This window comes from Mesitornis unicolor, unplaced genomic scaffold (genome assembly GCF_000695765.1).
Source record: "Mesitornis unicolor isolate BGI_N332 unplaced genomic scaffold, ASM69576v1 scaffold27337, whole genome shotgun sequence".
NCBI classification, from domain to species: Eukaryota; Metazoa; Chordata; class Aves; order Mesitornithiformes; family Mesitornithidae; genus Mesitornis; species Mesitornis unicolor.
The window spans coordinates 1-7,632 of NW_010197491.1; positions in this window are offsets into that span (position 1 = coordinate 1).

The following is a 7,632-nucleotide window of genomic DNA, read 5'->3' on the forward strand; positions in this document are numbered from 1 at the left end:
GGGGCCGCCGGTGGGGCGGCGTGTACGCTGCCCCCGTGCGCCTGGCGGGATTTACCCCCGCTCGGCCTGGGAGCTCTCGGTTTCACTTCCCGAGCTTAAGCGTGAGGGGGAGCGCTTGAACTGTGCGACCAGTTTTAATTGGGAATACTTGTCGCTGTTAATTATCCATTTAACTCCTAACAGTCTCTTTTTTTTAATTCACCTTCTCCCAGCAGCTCTTTGTAAGCGCGTTATGTGAAGTACCCGACCAGCTAAAGCACCAAGCAAAATAAAGGCTTCTGCAATTACAGGTAATTTGTGACACACCTACAGATGTTATAGAGAGCTGCAGGAAGGTAAACAGCTTGCATCAGTAAAACTGACAGGTCCTGTGAGTGTCTGCTCACACACTGGAAACATTCCTCAGAATTACAGGGAGAATAGGAAATGAGAGGTGTGAGTCAGAAATAAATCTATTTCTGAGTATCAAGGCTGGATAAGATCGCATGAGGAATGAGTGCTCAAGTCTTTAAATAAAGGACAAGAGATGTGATGGAGTAAGGGCAGATGTGCTTGTGTAGCTGAGGGCAGTAGCTGGTGGCTGACTGTGTTCCTGTGACATGCTGGGCATGGCTGTTTTTCCCCATCACTGGGCTTTACTACATTGGGGTGTTACTTTTCCAATCTCTTGTAGTGAAGAATCCCTCTACCCCCACATAGAAGAATTATTTTACTTGTCTTGTGCTTCACTGGTTTTTATTATGTAGCCTGGAAATACTCTTGAACAGATTTAAGGTTGAAAGAAAGAAGTGGCTTTTTGTCTTGAAATGCTCTTTTTAAACCCAGTTTTTGTGACTCTTATCACTAATGAGATTTTGTTTGCTGTGGCCTGTGTGAAATGATACAAGGGTTTGGGCCCAGATTCTGTTTGGGATTGCCACAATGTATGTGTGTGGAATGAGTTGAGAGCAGAATAAAATATATTTTCATCTTTGATTTGTTAAAGAAGTTATATGTGGTTTCCAGTGTGTCTTGCTCTCCACTGCTCAGTCTGGAAACCCTGCTTGCCAGTTACTTACCTTGAAGAGCCCCAAAGGAAAGGCCACAGGCAGAAGGATGTGCACGTGATTGTGTGAGGTTTACCTTAGAAGACAAGGTAATGGTGGGCTAAACCTCAGCCTGGAAGAAGGACGCACCTCCATGTATCAGCTAGGCGTTGCAATGTAACTTTCCGGGTGGGATTTTCAATGTGTTTGCAGACCCATGAGGTTGTACCTCTACTGCATATGCCAGGGTTTCTGGGAGACTTCAATCCCCAGAACTGTCTGTCTCATAATTGGTAGAAGGACTACATATCACAGGGTTTAAAAATGGAACAATACAAAGCCATGAATTAAAATGTTTTCCTGGAGTCAGTTCTCTCAACTTTCTGAAGCTTGGGTCTCTGACTGGATTGCTGTTTTGCATCCCATGAAGCATAACCCAGGTAGACTACATGGGCAGCCTGATTTAATTTGTGCAAAAAGTAATTGTACAGTGAAAAAGATATAGCAGGCTATATCAGTAGCTGGAAAAGTAGCAGCACTTTGAGATATATGTACAAGTACTTAATAACAGTCATTGCATAGCTCAGTTGGTCCCTGTCAGTAAAGAGGATGCTTTACAAGTGGATTCTTTGTGTTATTCTTGTGGACAGTTCCAATGAAATCAGTGGTCCCAGAAACCGCGTGGATCTTTGGTTTTTAACTTTGATGTTTTTCTTTGTTCTGCTCCTCACTGCTTTTACTTGTCACTTAATGATGACTGATGAGTTATCTGAAAAGAGAACTATGACTCTTGCCTGGCTAAGCACCAGTTGGTGTAAGGAGAAACTTGAGGTGATGATTCATGAGCAGAGATAACATGCTGTCAAAGCAGAAGGAATGTGGAAAAAGAAAAACACATCTCCTGTTAGCTGATAAAAGAAAACTGGAAACTAATTCTGTTCATTATCTCATACTAATGTTTCTTCCTGTAATAGACTTTTTAAAACAAAAAAAAAGGAAAAAGTTGCTTTTAGCTTTACTTTTGATGAAAGAAACGATAAAATAGGCATTCAAGGAAAAGCTGCACTACGGTATAAAATCTTAGTGTTTGTAAACTTAATTAGCATTTCCAAAGGGGTGCAAGATCCTTCTGTGTGAAAGAGACTGTGACCTTCCAGTTTTGTAGGAAATGTTACACTGAAGTAAGAGTGGGCAGATTTGCAGACAGGATGTAGACATTTGCCTAGGTCCGGGGGGAAGGGGGTAGGGATTAAATAGCAAGTTTAAAAAATATATTAAAATGTCACAACGAAAAAGGTGCTATTTTCATGACTGGGAGAAAGGCACAATGTGTATAGAACTTCCTTTAAAAATAAGAGAACAGGACACTTGCATCTGTGAAGATGTAGTCCTCAGGAATTTGTTTCAAAACGAGAAATTTAAAACACATTTTGAAGGAAAGGTTTACAGGGGAAAATGGCTGATGGACCAAATTCTGATAGGACTTGTGCCGTCTTGTGATGACTTGAAGTGTGACTGGCACTTCTGATTTCCTGCTTTCCACAAGTGGAGTGAGTTTTGTGCAGAGATGTTCTGGAGGATGCTAATCCTCCATTTACAGTTGTAGGCCAGTAAAATAGCTGTGGGTATTTCCAAACATGCTTGGAAAATGTCTTAAAACTCATGTAGGTGCATGAATGTGAGGCAGTCATAAGGGGATCATAGTGGGTAGAAATGAATCCTTACTGCTGTTGGTATTTAACTTTAGCATACTTTTTTAACACTTAACTACATGCATATTTGGCCCTAATCTGTTTTGTTAAAGGCTGTCTCTGGGTTTCACTCTGGGTTTCACATTGGGTTTAATTAGAGCAAAGAATGCCTCCTGTTTTCATAAACTTAAAGTGAAGAAAAGTACAATGCTTGCGGTGTTCAGACCTGCAACTGTCAGAGGTTTCCTGTGCCTGATTAGTCTTTGCCTGTCCTTGTGTCAAATCAGATATATTGTAATCACTCTGTCACGGCTCTTCTGTTCTCCGGTTTCCACTCCGATGTGGAGATAGGTGTTCAGAACAAAGTTTAGGAGCTACTGGGCAGAGTTGCACAGGCTTTTGTGATTGTTACACTGCTCTTTTGATCTTTATTCAGCTTTTTAGGAAAGGAGTTGTCAGAGTGTTCCAGCTGCACGCCTCTTGAATTTTTTAATATACCTCTGTTAAATCAAAATAGCTGGAAGCTGCCTATAATAGGGAAATTAAAGGCTTTTGGTTGCCAAAGTCTGAGTTCAAAGCTGCATCTTCTTACAGTTTGAACTCTGCATTAGAGCTATAGCAATGCAGGGAGCTGCATTCACTTTCAGGTAGCAGGAACATCCTGAATGGTTGAATTCAAGCTCTGTACTTCCAGCTTTGAACTGGTACTTATCTGTCTTGGTCCACTGATAATGAAGTAAAAGTCTGTGAAGCCTGTAGTTATCGTGGAGTGTTTCAGAACAGCCCTGTGAGATGGTGAGGTTTTGTTATCCCCAGTTTAATGTCTGGGAAACTGAGGCATAGGGTATGCTGATAATTAGGAAATCTGAGAGAGTTTGCACGTAACTGCTGTAGCCTGTGCGTAAGCCTTTCTTGGTGAAATAAAAGGCTGCTGTCTTTGGAAGACGTTGATTTGTATTTATTAGAAGCTTCCTTGGTTCAGTCCTGGCAATGCTACTGCTGTTGCAGTGCAGCACCAGAACTAACTCAGCAACAGGAATAACAAAATCTATACATCAGCAATTAAGTGTTTGCTGATTTGCTTAGCAATAAACTAGATCCCAGGTTGGCAGGGTGAAGGTATGCTGATACGAAACTGCTGAAACCTAGACTTGACAAACACACAAATCTGGATATGAAATGGCATTAGAGCTCTATGACACTTCAATGCTGGTATCAGCGTTAACTGTTCAGATCAAGACCTGAAGGGAAAGTTGTATCAGCAGGGCCTTTAAATGCGTGCTGGACCTCATTGTATACAGCAATGCTGCTTGTGTGAAGTTGGATCATAAAATGATTTTGGTAATGATCTTAGTCTGATGCAGTTTAGATGTTATAAAGCTTTTCCATGGCAAAAATTCGGCGTTGGAACTGCCACTCTCAAGCAGCTGAGTTATCTTTGTCCCCAGCCTGGGGGATGGGAAGGGACACCTGGGACCAGTGCTTTTTTGTTTAAAGATTATCTTGGTTAACACATTCCCACTTGGGATAAAGTGACTTTTGTCTTGGCAGACTGCTGATCTTGTGTCGGTATCAGGAGGCACTACTGGAAATGCTGGAGTGTCACACCAAGCTGGTAACTCCAGTGCACCCTCCACTAAAACTGTGATAGGAGTGGAGGCGTTGTAAGCAGCCTTTACATTTCTGTGCAATTCCAGAAAAGGAAATTTGTATCCAGGTTGTAGCTGTGGGGAGGAGGGTATAACCTTACTCTAAATTTGGGTAAAACCCCTTCTTGACTGGGACTCTTAGATGTTCCTGTGGCATAACAAATACTGTAACACTTGACTTTTTTGTTTGATGGTATCATATAACAGCAAGCACCATGCTGTGTATGTGAAAGGAATGATTCTTCTGTTGTTTTTACCTTCACTGTATGGTTTGCAGTTGTGGTCTGCTGAAGCTGTGGATTTAACCATTGACTAATGATTTCCCAGTGTAACAGTCTTTAACAGAGTGAAAAAAGCATCTGCTAACTGGCTGTGCTCATAAACACAGGAGCTCAGTGATAATTGTCCTCAGTGTTGTGAATTGCAGGGATTTTCACTGGGTGTATGCACCCGCTGTGACTGCGGTTTAAGGCAGGCTCACAGAAGCTTGCTTTGAAGTAAAGGCAGTCCAGCCATGACAGCACAGAGCTCAGACTACAGAAATAGTGGTCTAATTGCTGCTGTCTAGCCTACTAGTGGAAAAAAAAGACAACAAACCACAAAGACCAACCCAGAACAAAATACCTGCTTATGTGTGTCTCTGTGTGGTGATATAGAACCATTTCCCTCATAACTGACTTTTCAGTAGAGCGTGGTGATCTTTTCTGATCATTTTTAACTCCTTCCATAGCAGCCATATGTTACCATGACCCTCTGTGAAAGTGGACCAGAAGGTTCAGCTGGTTACAGAACAGAGATCGATGCGAGACTTGGAAAGGCTTGTTTTCATGCTCAGTTGGGATTTTTTTATTTTTTAAGGAAAATTTAACACTTAAAGGTAGTACACTCCCATATTAGAATGGGTTCTAAATGCTCAGTTACTTAACCTCACCGACTTCAGTTATCTTCTGTTCTTCCCAGGTTCTTCCTTTATAACCAGTCCCTATCCTCATTCCTGTTTTACTTTTTCTCCCCAAATTCACCTAAGCTTTCACATCTTTAACTTATTCTTGTACTGTGCTGTACACCTGAGACAAGCAAAGCAGACAGGTCTTTGACTGTCTACACACTTACTACTGTAGGCATTTACCTGGATTTGTTCACATAACTGGATCTGGCCCTACAAAAATAAGTAGCTTCTGCTTTCTTCTCCTTTGGTCAGCAAGACAGTTAATATTTTACTTGCTAGTAAAGAGGTCTTAAAAGAAGTATCTGGGAGAAAGATAACCTATGATCATGAGTCAACATCCTAGCTTTTGAGTAAGTTAGGAGTAAATGAGACATCTCATCAGTACAGATCACCCAAATTTGATGTTTAGCTGGAGTGATCTGCACTGATGGCTTAATAGTATGAAGAACCATACTTCGTTAATTTAAATTCTGCTTGGGTCCTCTCTCTGTTTATTTTGGAGAGAGAGAGAGGTGGGCACTTTGACTGTCTCTGAATTGCCTTCATTAGGTCTGCTAAATTGCACTGAGAGCTGTTTAGAGCCAGCTAGCAGGAAACACTGGGGCCAAAGTATTTGGATGGAGTTCAGTCTGCCTCAGTATGGCCCTACAATCTTACCTCTTTAGGGGGCATATAGTGAGACTTCTACCTGATCAGTGCCTCTATCAGTGTCTTGAGTGTCCCAGAGTCATATGACTTTCCACTAGCATAAAAAAAACCAAGCCTGAGAGGCTATGAGAGTACAGCAAGAAGGGGCAAAGGTTGGTGACAAGCTCTGCAAGCAGAGAAGATCAGGGGATGGTGGCAGGAGGACCTGAAGAGGTAGCTAAAGGATTTGAAAAGGTAGGTGGGAATGGTGAAGAGGGGAGGGTTTGGGCAGATATTAAAGGCAAAGGCTTATTTTGGGAAGGAGAGGAAATGTCACCAGGAGACCTAGGGCAAAAGGCTGCCTTTCCAAAGTGTGGTAGCTTTTTCTGCATCTATCCAGGTACAGACATGCTTTTGCTAGACTTGAAGCACCATGTTTTGGCTTCACTAGCACAATATAGTCCCAGAGGGGTTAGAGAAGTCAGATGAAGAATGTATTTTCACCATGTGTTGCCCCCAGCAATAAAGCTTTGCCAACCCTTCTTCCCCACTGACTACCCTTTCCTTCCCATGCTTTGCAGTTCTGTAGCCTGTGTTTTAAACAGAGTTGTGCATTTCGGGTGCCTTGGGGGTCTGCGCTGTAAAGCAGATCAGTGAAATGGATTGGGGTTAAAAAAAAAAAACCAAACAAAAAAACTCCACACATATACACCCTCCAGGAAACAACAAGAAAAACCAATCCCATATTAGTACTAGGAATAACTTTTTTAAAAGCCACCTGGTTTATAATGCACCCCCACAAAGCTGCAGGAGATGGAGAGCTGCAGTGTGACTGCAGAAGCAAACAGCGGTGGGGAAGCACCTTGAGTGAAGCTTGCCACTGAAGACAAGGTACCCTTTACGCCATGAGGGACTCGTATTTTTGAATCCCCTTTTGCACAGGGAGGCAGGAGGGAGCAGTTGTGTGTGGAAACAAATCCTTGTGAAGTTTTGGTAACAGCAGTGCTGGGGTACAGCAAGAGACAAGGCATAAGAAAAGGGGACTTAGGAGGAGAGGATGTCAAGGTTCCATTTCTCAGCCTCTCACAGCATAAAGAGGTGGCTGACAGAGTAGAAGAAAGAACAGTGACTGAGAAGAAACGCAAGGGGTCTGGGTGGAATTAAAGGATGGGTGAATGATGTGTGTAATACGGCAGTTTACATGGTGCCAATCTTCTATAGGATTTATATTCAGGTGTGTGTAAGTATTTATAGTCATAATACTTAGTTGTAGTGTCATTTTATAAGTACTGTAATTGCAATCTGTGTGTAACAGTAACAGAAAACTAATTACTCTATTAAAGTTGTAATAAAGTTCTTCTGTTTACCATAAAATGATATCCAAAGCAAATCCTGAAAGAAAGACTGGTCTGATTAAAAAATCTTACAAGTATCTTTGGTATTGAGGATCTTTCCTGTGCCCTCATAGGATTGTCAGCCCACAGACTTGCTCTGCATCTGTCTGTTAATGAAAAAGAAACGTTTTTTCTTGGAAAAATGACCTAGCAGGATAGGAAGGAAACTTTGCTTCCAGGACTGTTTTCAGACAGACACAGAGGTAATAGCCCATACGGATTATGCATCCTGATCAGGAAAGGCTCTTCCCAATCTGGAGAAAATCCTGTGTTTCCCCCTTGATTTTCACCTGCTGA